This window comes from Cystoisospora suis, assembly GCF_002600585.1.
Source record: "Cystoisospora suis strain Wien I chromosome Unknown contig_171, whole genome shotgun sequence".
NCBI classification, from domain to species: Eukaryota; Apicomplexa; class Conoidasida; order Eucoccidiorida; family Sarcocystidae; genus Cystoisospora; species Cystoisospora suis.
Window position 1 is genome coordinate 9,932 of NW_027152973.1, and position 214 is coordinate 10,145.

Consider the following 214-nt stretch of genomic DNA (forward strand, 5'->3'; position numbering starts at 1 on the left):
ATATATATACATATATATACAGGCGCCCTAGTCACATTAGAGGAGCGCATTCAGAAGTATCTCGTAGCAAATTTTGAAGACGTCTCAAAAGTTTGGGGCCACTCTGCTATCTCACGCATTTCCTCACAAGGGAAACTATATCAGTCAAAGCACTTCTCGATTCACCCTATCCCCCAGCCTCCTCCCTCCCCCCTTCGGTCTCAACCCCCCCGCC